Source organism: Lepisosteus oculatus, unplaced genomic scaffold (assembly GCF_040954835.1).
Source record: "Lepisosteus oculatus isolate fLepOcu1 unplaced genomic scaffold, fLepOcu1.hap2 HAP2_SCAFFOLD_39, whole genome shotgun sequence".
In the NCBI taxonomy this organism is placed as follows: domain Eukaryota; kingdom Metazoa; phylum Chordata; class Actinopteri; order Semionotiformes; family Lepisosteidae; genus Lepisosteus; species Lepisosteus oculatus.
This window is the reverse complement of record NW_027167923.1, coordinates 120,840-135,017: the sequence shown is the minus strand read 5'-3', so window position 1 is coordinate 135,017 and position 14,178 is coordinate 120,840. Positions and strand designations below refer to the sequence as shown.

Genomic DNA, 14,178 nt, shown 5'->3' with positions numbered 1-14,178 from the left:
CCAGGAGGAGCAGGGACCATAGCATTGGAGGGGTGAGGATGGCGCAGATGGAAACGTTTTCATGCGCTCCTCTGGGAGGAATGAAAAGAAAAGACGAAACCGGAAACAGTAGTAGCCGCAAGAGGAAGTGTCTTCAAGCGCCAAGCAAGCGCTCCTCGTTAGTATAGTGGTGCGTATCCCCGCCTGTCACGTGGGAGACCAGGGATGGATTGCTTGACGGCGAGCCAGGTTGCTTTTCTCCCATCAGATTCCAACCGCTAATGCTAACGCAGTGTGTGGGAGCTTACATGCTTTTCCTTTCCCGTCTTTTTCGGACGACTGTTCCAAAGGGGTAACCTGAAGGAATAGGGGCCTGAAGACACGAGGCATTCTTAAACCAGCACTGGGCTGCACGGCCTTCTGTTGTGATCAGGTTATATTCGAGTCAAAAAGCCAGAGCATCCGCTTCCATCCTATGGAGCACGAGCTAAATCGGAAGAGGCAGGGGATACACCTACGCCTATCGGCGCACGTTCCCTGCGTCAGGCTGCTTCACCCATTTGCACCCGACTGGAGACGGCACTGAGCAAGCTTTTTGTCAGGAGTGGGATTCGAACCCACGCCTCCAGGGGAGACTGCGACCTGAACGCAGCGCCTTAGACCGCTCGGCCATCCTGACGCGGGCCCCCTGTCCCGGGGCGGTCTGATGAGCCACCGCGATCCCACTACGCTCCTCGAGTATCGCACTGTTATTAATACTACAGTGTGACTCCAGCATTAAAATGTTTGGAAAATGTGTCGGCTTTTATAATCCAGTGTAGAGCAGCATGTGATGATTTGTGCTACAACACCAAGCGCTCAAAGTGACGTCTGCGTTTGTCGTTGAAACTTTCAACTCTTTCATCACTTATGTAGGAAATAAAAAGAGCAGTTGTGCGCCACACGCAGAGAGGCCGTCAGCAGAGTGGCGCAGCGGAAGCGTGCTGGGCCCATAACCCAGAGGTCGATGGATCGAAACCATCCTCTGCTACATGTGTCCTATGCACGATTCCTAAGCATGCCATTGGGTTAGCAAAGTGCCTTCAAATAGTCTGCGTCTCCCTTTCTTTAAATTCTGTCCTGAGTTTCTCTCTCGTGTGTGTTTGTGCAAGCTTGACACTTGCGGGACTCTTTAATCTTCACCAATACGGAGATGACCAAATGTGTCTTCGGTTGTTCTGAGGTCTTTGATAGTTTCTTTGAAAGCTTCAACTGAACCTCGAAATCGAAGCAGTTATGTTTATATTGATTTCTCGCGTTAATCATTACGAACCAGGAACAGCCAGCACACTCGGTCGCATTAGTAATTATGTCACGTCTCTACTTAGCAGAGCATTCAAAGGCCCACTGGAAGTAGTAAAGCACTAAAACACTGCAAAACTGAACTCGGGAAAATCATACTGGGAGCTCTGAGCGATGTCTGCATCCAAGCCATCCAATACGGACTCTGAAACCTTGGAATATCAACACTATGATGCGCTACCTTTTACCTGGAGCAAAACGATGGAATTAGAAGAATGCTTACCGCAGGATACAACTGTGCCGCTGTTATTTGGAGCACGGTTTTCACTTGCATGAAAACTACAGCAGAACGTAGAAGGATGATCACTGAGGAGTCCACGCGGGCATGCTGAGGAGATTGTAGGTCGTACATTTCAATGATTACTGACATTTGCGCTGCTGGAGGTACAGTAATCAACAAAGAACAGGGTGTGCTACTCTCGAATCCGGTCAGCACATGATGAAAAGCCAGGAAGTATACCTTGTCAAATTGCCGTCAACAGGGACAAGTTAACCACCAGCTCCACCGGCTCCCGGCTAGCTCAGTCGGTAGAGCATGAGACTCTTAATCTCAGGGTCGTGGGTTCGAGCCCCACGTTGGGCGGTGCCCGTCTCCCTATTAACAAAGTTTCCCGCTCATCCTTGAACCTCTTACACCTCGATGGTACCGAGCACTGCGTTTTAATGCACAGGTGTGATCAAACCGAGATGAAAAGGGCGTATCTAGCTCCTTGCCCGAGAGATAAATCAAAGGTTCCGCAGATAATCCCTTGGCTCCGGTCACCCGGACGCAGATAGGAGCTGCAGCCATCATAACTTGTATGAAAACTAAGAAGAGCTCCTGTCTATTTACAGTTTCATTTACTCTAGCGTTTCCTTAAACATTGCGTGTACGAAGGCTAAGAAATTGGAGAGCTATTCTAATACAATAACTATTAGGAATCTTTTCGGCATAACAGTTTCACTGTGATTTTGCAGGTAACACGTACGTTGGGAAAACATTTTGAACGCGATCAATAACCGCACTGGAAAAATGTGGGAAAGAAAGGGCGAAAAGCGACTCTTCAACATGTGGAAATATCTTCCTGAGCGGAGCCCTCTTCTCGAAGCTCAACACTCTGCAAGAGTCACTTCTCCCAACTTGCGCCCGCAGGTTTCCGTAGTGTGCCTGCAAAGAGCCATCCGCTTGAGACAGGTGCACCTCCCGATTTCATTGAACTAAGCTAGATGCACAATTTCTAATGCAGCCTTCATCACAATAGACAGTTCATTTCTCGAAAGCTTGTCGTAAAAAAAGGAAACAAAGAACGAAAACGTATAGCTGACAATCTTCTGAAGATGCAGATTCAGCTTTGGGGAAATGGACATTTTATGTATGCAGATGCTTTTCAAGCGCTGGTTTTAGAACGTCGCTGTGCTTCCAGCATCCTTTTCAGCCTTCTAAACTGGCTACCGAGGTGCCGATCACATTGTAAAGCGGTTGAGAGGCCGGAGCTGCTCAAACCGCTCTTGCCGTTTCCCATCAATCAAAAGCACTATGTTGTTTCTTTGTATGGAAAGCTTTTCAAGTCTGGCATCGACACGCACCTTTCCTGAAACGTCCAAAAGGTGAATGCTTTGCAAAGAAATCCAGTCTACCTTCAGGGGGCATGATGTTGAAATCGGAATGAGCCCTGGGTGGGCTTGAAGCAGCAGCTGTTCAGTTAACAGCTGCACAGAAACGCACCCCGCTTGCTTTGTATCATTCGCAAGTTTCTGGTTAAAGAGTAAAAAAGGCTGGAATTCTTCTGCCAGCCGGCAGGATTTCTTCTGCACTCACCCAGAAAAGCCAAGAATTGTATTTCATCTTTCGCAAGCTGTATTTTCCAGGAGGAGAATGAATACTTGCATTAAACTGAATCAAGCCGACAGAGACGCACAGCCGTTGTTTTTCTCCATGGGAAGTTTTTCGTTAAGGAAAAACACCGTTGTCATTTTCTTGCCAGCCGGCGGTATTTCTTGTGCAGCGATGAGCCAGATTTGTATTTCGTATTTCGCAAGTTGTGTGAATTTCTTGAAGTTGAAAGTGAATTCGCTCCAGAAAAGAAATGTCCAGTCGCATGAAAGCCGTGGCTGTTTGTTAAACCGCAGGACCTGAGCTTGCGTTCTGTTTCTCATGGCGTTCGCAAAGGCGATTCCTGCCTTTAAAACTGCTGTGTCTGCGACTGAAAGTGGCGTGTGGCGCAGCTTCTAAAGTCTTGTTGACGCTCCTCGATGTTGCTTTCTCTCTGCCTAAGGAAGTTCGATTGTCGCGTCGGAACGGGGAGACCTAATCCTTCCAGCTTTAAGCCACCCTTCAGTCTTCTGAAGGGTGTCCGAGTGCTAGCATGTCATTTGGCTTTTTTTCTGGGGAAACGGAGAGCGACATTGAAAAAGGTTACCTCCGCCGCCTCGCCCTCCGTGTTAAATGATCGCAAGCCGGCGGCGGCGGCGCTCCCTGTAGTCGTGGCCGAGCGGTTAAGGCGATGGGCTAGAAAGCCATTGGGGTCTCCCCGCGTCGGCTCGAATCCTGCCGACTACGGCGCCCTTCTCCTGTCGCTTCGGCCTGCCCAGAAAAAGGCGGAGTGCTGTTTCTCTCTTCCTGCTTCTTGTACAAACGCTAAATCGCTTGGACCTGCTGCCTTGGAAGTAATGTCTTCAACATCCACCAGTGACATTTCACAGCTGGAAGCACACAGCCACGCTTTTGGCATTGGCATGTCTTGCGCCCTACTTCCAGCCTTTGAAGACCTAATTATTCAAACTGAAAGAACCGGCTGAATGAGTGTTTGCAGTGCACCAGGAGGAGCAGGGACCATAGCATTGGAGGGGTGAGGATGGCGCAGATGGAAACGTTTTCATGCGCTCCTCTGGGAGGAATGAAAAGAAAAGACGAAACCGGAAACAGTAGTAGCCGCAAGAGGAAGTGTCTTCAAGCGCCAAGCAAGCGCTCCTCGTTAGTATAGTGGTGCGTATCCCCGCCTGTCACGTGGGAGACCAGGGATGGATTGCTTGACGGCGAGCCAGGTTGCTTTTCTCCCATCAGATTCCAACCGCTAATGCTAACGCAGTGTGTGGGAGCTTACATGCTTTTCCTTTCCCGTCTTTTTCGGACGACTGTTCCAAAGGGGTAACCTGAAGGAATAGGGGCCTGAAGACACGAGGCATTCTTAAACCAGCACTGGGCTGCACGGCCTTCTGTTGTGATCAGGTTATATTCGAGTCAAAAAGCCAGAGCATCCGCTTCCATCCTATGGAGCACGAGCTAAATCGGAAGAGGCAGGGGATACACCTACGCCTATCGGCGCACGTTCCCTGCGTCAGGCTGCTTCACCCATTTGCACCCGACTGGAGACGGCACTGAGCAAGCTTTTTGTCAGGAGTGGGATTCGAACCCACGCCTCCAGGGGAGACTGCGACCTGAACGCAGCGCCTTAGACCGCTCGGCCATCCTGACGCGGGCCCCCTGTCCCGGGGCGGTCTGATGAGCCACCGCGATCCCACTACGCTCCTCGAGTATCGCACTGTTATTAATACTACAGTGTGACTCCAGCATTAAAATGTTTGGAAAATGTGTCGGCTTTTATAATCCAGTGTAGAGCAGCATGTGATGATTTGTGCTACAACACCAAGCGCTCAAAGTGACGTCTGCGTTTGTCGTTGAAACTTTCAACTCTTTCATCACTTATGTAGGAAATAAAAAGAGCAGTTGTGCGCCACACGCAGAGAGGCCGTCAGCAGAGTGGCGCAGCGGAAGCGTGCTGGGCCCATAACCCAGAGGTCGATGGATCGAAACCATCCTCTGCTACATGTGTCCTATGCACGATTCCTAAGCATGCCATTGGGTTAGCAAAGTGCCTTCAAATAGTCTGCGTCTCCCTTTCTTTAAATTCTGTCCTGAGTTTCTCTCTCGTGTGTGTTTGTGCAAGCTTGACACTTGCGGGACTCTTTAATCTTCACCAATACGGAGATGACCAAATGTGTCTTCGGTTGTTCTGAGGTCTTTGATAGTTTCTTTGAAAGCTTCAACTGAACCTCGAAATCGAAGCAGTTATGTTTATATTGATTTCTCGCGTTAATCATTACGAACCAGGAACAGCCAGCACACTCGGTCGCATTAGTAATTATGTCACGTCTCTACTTAGCAGAGCATTCAAAGGCCCACTGGAAGTAGTAAAGCACTAAAACACTGCAAAACTGAACTCGGGAAAATCATACTGGGAGCTCTGAGCGATGTCTGCATCCAAGCCATCCAATACGGACTCTGAAACCTTGGAATATCAACACTATGATGCGCTACCTTTTACCTGGAGCAAAACGATGGAATTAGAAGAATGCTTACCGCAGGATACAACTGTGCCGCTGTTATTTGGAGCACGGTTTTCACTTGCATGAAAACTACAGCAGAACGTAGAAGGATGATCACTGAGGAGTCCACGCGGGCATGCTGAGGAGATTGTAGGTCGTACATTTCAATGATTACTGACATTTGCGCTGCTGGAGGTACAGTAATCAACAAAGAACAGGGTGTGCTACTCTCGAATCCGGTCAGCACATGATGAAAAGCCAGGAAGTATACCTTGTCAAATTGCCGTCAACAGGGACAAGTTAACCACCAGCTCCACCGGCGCCCGGCTAGCTCAGTCGGTAGAGCATGAGACTCTTAATCTCAGGGTCGTGGGTTCGAGCCCCACGTTGGGCGGTGCCCGTCTCCCTATTAACAAAGTTTCCCGCTCATCCTTGAACCTCTTACACCTCGATGGTACCGAGCACTGCGTTTTAATGCACAGGTGTGATCAAACCGAGATGAAAAGGGCGTATCTAGCTCCTTGCCCGAGAGATAAATCAAAGGTTCCGCAGATAATCCCTTGGCTCCGGTCACCCGGACGCAGATAGGAGCTGCAGCCATCATAACTTGTATGAAAACTAAGAAGAGCTCCTGTCTATTTACAGTTTCATTTACTCTAGCGTTTCCTTAAACATTGCGTGTACGAAGGCTAAGAAATTGGAGAGCTATTCTAATACAATAACTATTAGGAATCTTTTCGGCATAACAGTTTCACTGTGATTTTGCAGGTAACACGTACGTTGGGAAAACATTTTGAACGCGATCAATAACCGCACTGGAAAAATGTGGGAAAGAAAGGGCGAAAAGCGACTCTTCAACATGTGGAAATATCTTCCTGAGCGGAGCCCTCTTCTCGAAGCTCAACACTCTGCAAGAGTCACTTCTCCCAACTTGCGCCCGCAGGTTTCCGTAGTGTGCCTGCAAAGAGCCATCCGCTTGAGACAGGTGCACCTCCCGATTTCATTGAACTAAGCTAGATGCACAATTTCTAATGCAGCCTTCATCACAATAGACAGTTCATTTCTCGAAAGCTTGTCGTAAAAAAAGGAAACAAAGAACGAAAACGTATAGCTGACAATCTTCTGAAGATGCAGATTCAGCTTTGGGGAAATGGACATTTTATGTATGCAGATGCTTTTCAAGCGCTGGTTTTAGAACGTCGCTGTGCTTCCAGCATCCTTTTCAGCCTTCTAAACTGGCTACCGAGGTGCCGATCACATTGTAAAGCGGTTGAGAGGCCGGAGCTGCTCAAACCGCTCTTGCCGTTTCCCATCAATCAAAAGCACTATGTTGTTTCTTTGTATGGAAAGCTTTTCAAGTCTGGCATCGACACGCACCTTTCCTGAAACGTCCAAAAGGTGAATGCTTTGCAAAGAAATCCAGTCTACCTTCAGGGGGCATGATGTTGAAATCGGAATGAGCCCTGGGTGGGCTTGAAGCAGCAGCTGTTCAGTTAACAGCTGCACAGAAACGCACCCCGCTTGCTTTGTATCATTCGCAAGTTTCTGGTTAAAGAGTAAAAAAGGCTGGAATTCTTCTGCCAGCCGGCAGGATTTCTTCTGCACTCACCCAGAAAAGCCAAGAATTGTATTTCATCTTTCGCAAGCTGTATTTTCCAGGAGGAGAATGAATACTTGCATTAAACTGAATCAAGCCGACAGAGACGCACAGCCGTTGTTTTTCTCCATGGGAAGTTTTTCGTTAAGGAAAAACACCGTTGTCATTTTCTTGCCAGCCGGCGGTATTTCTTGTGCAGCGATGAGCCAGATTTGTATTTCGTATTTCGCAAGTTGTGTGAATTTCTTGAAGTTGAAAGTGAATTCGCTCCAGAAAAGAAATGTCCAGTCGCATGAAAGCCGTGGCTGTTTGTTAAACCGCAGGACCTGAGCTTGCGTTCTGTTTCTCATGGCGTTCGCAAAGGCGATTCCTGCCTTTAAAACTGCTGTGTCTGCGACTGAAAGTGGCGTGTGGCGCAGCTTCTAAAGTCTTGTTGACGCTCCTCGATGTTGCTTTCTCTCTGCCTAAGGAAGTTCGATTGTCGCGTCGGAACGGGGAGACCTAATCCTTCCAGCTTTAAGCCACCCTTCAGTCTTCTGAAGGGTGTCCGAGTGCTAGCATGTCATTTGGCTTTTTTTCTGGGGAAACGGAGAGCGACATTGAAAAAGGTTACCTCCGCCGCCTCGCCCTCCGTGTTAAATGATCGCAAGCCGGCGGCGGCGGCGCTCCCTGTAGTCGTGGCCGAGCGGTTAAGGCGATGGGCTAGAAAGCCATTGGGGTCTCCCCGCGTCGGCTCGAATCCTGCCGACTACGGCGCCCTTCTCCTGTCGCTTCGGCCTGCCCAGAAAAAGGCGGAGTGCTGTTTCTCTCTTCCTGCTTCTTGTACAAACGCTAAATCGCTTGGACCTGCTGCCTTGGAAGTAATGTCTTCAACATCCACCAGTGACATTTCACAGCTGGAAGCACACAGCCACGCTTTTGGCATTGGCATGTCTTGCGCCCTACTTCCAGCCTTTGAAGACCTAATTATTCAAACTGAAAGAACCGGCTGAATGAGTGTTTGCAGTGCACCAGGAGGAGCAGGGACCATAGCATTGGAGGGGTGAGGATGGCGCAGATGGAAACGTTTTCATGCGCTCCTCTGGGAGGAATGAAAAGAAAAGACGAAACCGGAAACAGTAGTAGCCGCAAGAGGAAGTGTCTTCAAGCGCCAAGCAAGCGCTCCTCGTTAGTATAGTGGTGCGTATCCCCGCCTGTCACGTGGGAGACCAGGGATGGATTGCTTGACGGCGAGCCAGGTTGCTTTTCTCCCATCAGATTCCAACCGCTAATGCTAACGCAGTGTGTGGGAGCTTACATGCTTTTCCTTTCCCGTCTTTTTCGGACGACTGTTCCAAAGGGGTAACCTGAAGGAATAGGGGCCTGAAGACACGAGGCATTCTTAAACCAGCACTGGGCTGCACGGCCTTCTGTTGTGATCAGGTTATATTCGAGTCAAAAAGCCAGAGCATCCGCTTCCATCCTATGGAGCACGAGCTAAATCGGAAGAGGCAGGGGATACACCTACGCCTATCGGCGCACGTTCCCTGCGTCAGGCTGCTTCACCCATTTGCACCCGACTGGAGACGGCACTGAGCAAGCTTTTTGTCAGGAGTGGGATTCGAACCCACGCCTCCAGGGGAGACTGCGACCTGAACGCAGCGCCTTAGACCGCTCGGCCATCCTGACGCGGGCCCCCTGTCCCGGGGCGGTCTGATGAGCCACCGCGATCCCACTACGCTCCTCGAGTATCGCACTGTTATTAATACTACAGTGTGACTCCAGCATTAAAATGTTTGGAAAATGTGTCGGCTTTTATAATCCAGTGTAGAGCAGCATGTGATGATTTGTGCTACAACACCAAGCGCTCAAAGTGACGTCTGCGTTTGTCGTTGAAACTTTCAACTCTTTCATCACTTATGTAGGAAATAAAAAGAGCAGTTGTGCGCCACACGCAGAGAGGCCGTCAGCAGAGTGGCGCAGCGGAAGCGTGCTGGGCCCATAACCCAGAGGTCGATGGATCGAAACCATCCTCTGCTACATGTGTCCTATGCACGATTCCTAAGCATGCCATTGGGTTAGCAAAGTGCCTTCAAATAGTCTGCGTCTCCCTTTCTTTAAATTCTGTCCTGAGTTTCTCTCTCGTGTGTGTTTGTGCAAGCTTGACACTTGCGGGACTCTTTAATCTTCACCAATACGGAGATGACCAAATGTGTCTTCGGTTGTTCTGAGGTCTTTGATAGTTTCTTTGAAAGCTTCAACTGAACCTCGAAATCGAAGCAGTTATGTTTATATTGATTTCTCGCGTTAATCATTACGAACCAGGAACAGCCAGCACACTCGGTCGCATTAGTAATTATGTCACGTCTCTACTTAGCAGAGCATTCAAAGGCCCACTGGAAGTAGTAAAGCACTAAAACACTGCAAAACTGAACTCGGGAAAATCATACTGGGAGCTCTGAGCGATGTCTGCATCCAAGCCATCCAATACGGACTCTGAAACCTTGGAATATCAACACTATGATGCGCTACCTTTTACCTGGAGCAAAACGATGGAATTAGAAGAATGCTTACCGCAGGATACAACTGTGCCGCTGTTATTTGGAGCACGGTTTTCACTTGCATGAAAACTACAGCAGAACGTAGAAGGATGATCACTGAGGAGTCCACGCGGGCATGCTGAGGAGATTGTAGGTCGTACATTTCAATGATTACTGACATTTGCGCTGCTGGAGGTACAGTAATCAACAAAGAACAGGGTGTGCTACTCTCGAATCCGGTCAGCACATGATGAAAAGCCAGGAAGTATACCTTGTCAAATTGCCGTCAACAGGGACAAGTTAACCACCAGCTCCACCGGCGCCCGGCTAGCTCAGTCGGTAGAGCATGAGACTCTTAATCTCAGGGTCGTGGGTTCGAGCCCCACGTTGGGCGGTGCCCGTCTCCCTATTAACAAAGTTTCCCGCTCATCCTTGAACCTCTTACACCTCGATGGTACCGAGCACTGCGTTTTAATGCACAGGTGTGATCAAACCGAGATGAAAAGGGCGTATCTAGCTCCTTGCCCGAGAGATAAATCAAAGGTTCCGCAGATAATCCCTTGGCTCCGGTCACCCGGACGCAGATAGGAGCTGCAGCCATCATAACTTGTATGAAAACTAAGAAGAGCTCCTGTCTATTTACAGTTTCATTTACTCTAGCGTTTCCTTAAACATTGCGTGTACGAAGGCTAAGAAATTGGAGAGCTATTCTAATACAATAACTATTAGGAATCTTTTCGGCATAACAGTTTCACTGTGATTTTGCAGGTAACACGTACGTTGGGAAAACATTTTGAACGCGATCAATAACCGCACTGGAAAAATGTGGGAAAGAAAGGGCGAAAAGCGACTCTTCAACATGTGGAAATATCTTCCTGAGCGGAGCCCTCTTCTCGAAGCTCAACACTCTGCAAGAGTCACTTCTCCCAACTTGCGCCCGCAGGTTTCCGTAGTGTGCCTGCAAAGAGCCATCCGCTTGAGACAGGTGCACCTCCCGATTTCATTGAACTAAGCTAGATGCACAATTTCTAATGCAGCCTTCATCACAATAGACAGTTCATTTCTCGAAAGCTTGTCGTAAAAAAAGGAAACAAAGAACGAAAACGTATAGCTGACAATCTTCTGAAGATGCAGATTCAGCTTTGGGGAAATGGACATTTTATGTATGCAGATGCTTTTCAAGCGCTGGTTTTAGAACGTCGCTGTGCTTCCAGCATCCTTTTCAGCCTTCTAAACTGGCTACCGAGGTGCCGATCACATTGTAAAGCGGTTGAGAGGCCGGAGCTGCTCAAACCGCTCTTGCCGTTTCCCATCAATCAAAAGCACTATGTTGTTTCTTTGTATGGAAAGCTTTTCAAGTCTGGCATCGACACGCACCTTTCCTGAAACGTCCAAAAGGTGAATGCTTTGCAAAGAAATCCAGTCTACCTTCAGGGGGCATGATGTTGAAATCGGAATGAGCCCTGGGTGGGCTTGAAGCAGCAGCTGTTCAGTTAACAGCTGCACAGAAACGCACCCCGCTTGCTTTGTATCATTCGCAAGTTTCTGGTTAAAGAGTAAAAAAGGCTGGAATTCTTCTGCCAGCCGGCAGGATTTCTTCTGCACTCACCCAGAAAAGCCAAGAATTGTATTTCATCTTTCGCAAGCTGTATTTTCCAGGAGGAGAATGAATACTTGCATTAAACTGAATCAAGCCGACAGAGACGCACAGCCGTTGTTTTTCTCCATGGGAAGTTTTTCGTTAAGGAAAAACACCGTTGTCATTTTCTTGCCAGCCGGCGGTATTTCTTGTGCAGCGATGAGCCAGATTTGTATTTCGTATTTCGCAAGTTGTGTGAATTTCTTGAAGTTGAAAGTGAATTCGCTCCAGAAAAGAAATGTCCAGTCGCATGAAAGCCGTGGCTGTTTGTTAAACCGCAGGACCTGAGCTTGCGTTCTGTTTCTCATGGCGTTCGCAAAGGCGATTCCTGCCTTTAAAACTGCTGTGTCTGCGACTGAAAGTGGCGTGTGGCGCAGCTTCTAAAGTCTTGTTGACGCTCCTCGATGTTGCTTTCTCTCTGCCTAAGGAAGTTCGATTGTCGCGTCGGAACGGGGAGACCTAATCCTTCCAGCTTTAAGCCACCCTTCAGTCTTCTGAAGGGTGTCCGAGTGCTAGCATGTCATTTGGCTTTTTTTCTGGGGAAACGGAGAGCTTCATTGAAAAAGGTTACCTCCGCCGCCTCGCCCTCCGTGTTAAATGATCGCAAGCCGGCGGCGGCGGCGCTCCCTGTAGTCGTGGCCGAGCGGTTAAGGCGATGGGCTAGAAAGCCATTGGGGTCTCCCCGCGTCGGCTCGAATCCTGCCGACTACGGCGCCCTTCTCCTGTCGCTTCGGCCTGCCCAGAAAAAGGCGGAGTGCTGTTTCTCTCTTCCTGCTTCTTGTACAAACGCTAAATCGCTTGGACCTGCTGCCTTGGAAGTAATGTCTTCAACATCCACCAGTGACATTTCACAGCTGGAAGCACACAGCCACGCTTTTGGCATTGGCATGTCTTGCGCCCTACTTCCAGCCTTTGAAGACCTAATTATTCAAACTGAAAGAACCGGCTGAATGAGTGTTTGCAGTGCACCAGGAGGAGCAGGGACCATAGCATTGGAGGGGTGAGGATGGCGCAGATGGAAACGTTTTCATGCGCTCCTCTGGGAGGAATGAAAAGAAAAGACGAAACCGGAAACAGTAGTAGCCGCAAGAGGAAGTGTCTTCAAGCGCCAAGCAAGCGCTCCTCGTTAGTATAGTGGTGCGTATCCCCGCCTGTCACGTGGGAGACCAGGGATGGATTGCTTGACGGCGAGCCAGGTTGCTTTTCTCCCATCAGATTCCAACCGCTAATGCTAACGCAGTGTGTGGGAGCTTACATGCTTTTCCTTTCCCGTCTTTTTCGGACGACTGTTCCAAAGGGGTAACCTGAAGGAATAGGGGCCTGAAGACACGAGGCATTCTTAAACCAGCACTGGGCTGCACGGCCTTCTGTTGTGATCAGGTTATATTCGAGTCAAAAAGCCAGAGCATCCGCTTCCATCCTATGGAGCACGAGCTAAATCGGAAGAGGCAGGGGATACACCTACGCCTATCGGCGCACGTTCCCTGCGTCAGGCTGCTTCACCCATTTGCACCCGACTGGAGACGGCACTGAGCAAGCTTTTTGTCAGGAGTGGGATTCGAACCCACGCCTCCAGGGGAGACTGCGACCTGAACGCAGCGCCTTAGACCGCTCGGCCATCCTGACGCGGGCCCCCTGTCCCGGGGCGGTCTGATGAGCCACCGCGATCCCACTACGCTCCTCGAGTATCGCACTGTTATTAATACTACAGTGTGACTCCAGCATTAAAATGTTTGGAAAATGTGTCGGCTTTTATAATCCAGTGTAGAGCAGCATGTGATGATTTGTGCTACAACACCAAGCGCTCAAAGTGACGTCTGCGTTTGTCGTTGAAACTTTCAACTCTTTCATCACTTATGTAGGAAATAAAAAGAGCAGTTGTGCGCCACACGCAGAGAGGCCGTCAGCAGAGTGGCGCAGCGGAAGCGTGCTGGGCCCATAACCCAGAGGTCGATGGATCGAAACCATCCTCTGCTACATGTGTCCTATGCACGATTCCTAAGCATGCCATTGGGTTAGCAAAGTGCCTTCAAATAGTCTGCGTCTCCCTTTCTTTAAATTCTGTCCTGAGTTTCTCTCTCGTGTGTGTTTGTGCAAGCTTGACACTTGCGGGACTCTTTAATCTTCACCAATACGGAGATGACCAAATGTGTCTTCGGTTGTTCTGAGGTCTTTGATAGTTTCTTTGAAAGCTTCAACTGAACCTCGAAATCGAAGCAGTTATGTTTATATTGATTTCTCGCGTTAATCATTACGAACCAGGAACAGCCAGCACACTCGGTCGCATTAGTAATTATGTCACGTCTCTACTTAGCAGAGCATTCAAAGGCCCACTGGAAGTAGTAAAGCACTAAAACACTGCAAAACTGAACTCGGGAAAATCATACTGGGAGCTCTGAGCGATGTCTGCATCCAAGCCATCCAATACGGACTCTGAAACCTTGGAATATCAACACTATGATGCGCTACCTTTTACCTGGAGCAAAACGATGGAATTAGAAGAATGCTTACCGCAGGATACAACTGTGCCGCTGTTATTTGGAGCACGGTTTTCACTTGCATGAAAACTACAGCAGAACGTAGAAGGATGATCACTGAGGAGTCCACGCGGGCATGCTGAGGAGATTGTAGGTCGTACATTTCAATGATTACTGACATTTGCGCTGCTGGAGGTACAGTAATCAACAAAGAACAGGGTGTGCTACTCTCGAATCCGGTCAGCACATGATGAAAAGCCAGGAAGTATACCTTGTCAAATTGCCGTCAACAGGGACAAGTTAACCACCAGCTCCACCGGC

General features: G+C 49.0%; 2 non-coding genes across 2 annotated transcripts; both read left to right on the top strand.

Moving 5' to 3' along the window:
• Positions 1 to 5,946: 5,946 nt before the first annotated feature.
• trnak-cuu (transfer RNA lysine (anticodon CUU)) lies at positions 5,947 to 6,019 on the top strand. Its single transcript has one exon. It is a non-coding gene; the product is annotated as a tRNA-Lys (tRNA).
• Positions 6,020 to 10,062: 4,043 nt separating this feature from the next.
• On the top strand, positions 10,063 to 10,135 carry trnak-cuu (transfer RNA lysine (anticodon CUU)). Its single transcript has one exon. It is a non-coding gene; the product is annotated as a tRNA-Lys (tRNA).
• Positions 10,136 to 14,178: the final 4,043 nt, after the last annotated feature.